Source organism: Myotis brandtii, unplaced genomic scaffold, assembly GCF_000412655.1.
Source record: "Myotis brandtii unplaced genomic scaffold, ASM41265v1 scaffold893, whole genome shotgun sequence".
NCBI lineage: Eukaryota > Metazoa > Chordata > Mammalia > Chiroptera > Vespertilionidae > Myotis > Myotis brandtii.
The window spans coordinates 360,844-361,081 of NW_005371660.1; the positions used below are offsets into that span (position 1 = coordinate 360,844).

General features: G+C 54.2%; 1 protein-coding gene across 1 annotated transcript in view; it reads left to right on the top strand.

Annotated features, from left to right (window-relative positions):
• Nucleotides 1-238, top strand: part of MCM3 (minichromosome maintenance complex component 3) — an 18,864-nt gene that overhangs the window by 416 nt on the left and 18,210 nt on the right. The gene's annotated exons all lie outside the window — the stretch shown is intronic.

Below are 238 nucleotides of genomic sequence, written 5' to 3' on the forward strand. Positions count from 1 at the left end.
CCGAGCCGGCGGGCGCAGGAGTCTTCCACATATTCTCGCGGTGGAGTCAGTCCTCAGCTGGTTCTCTGCTGGTGAACCTTAGCGAGCGGTCTTGTAACTTTCTCCTAAGTACAAGTGATGGCTAGGTCGCGCGAAATTTGACAGTCTTCCTTCGGGGACAAACAAGATGGCAAAGGCCACATGGACTTTTTGGGAGTCACTCTTGGCTCTCTTGATTTGGGGAGGTTGGGTGGGATGG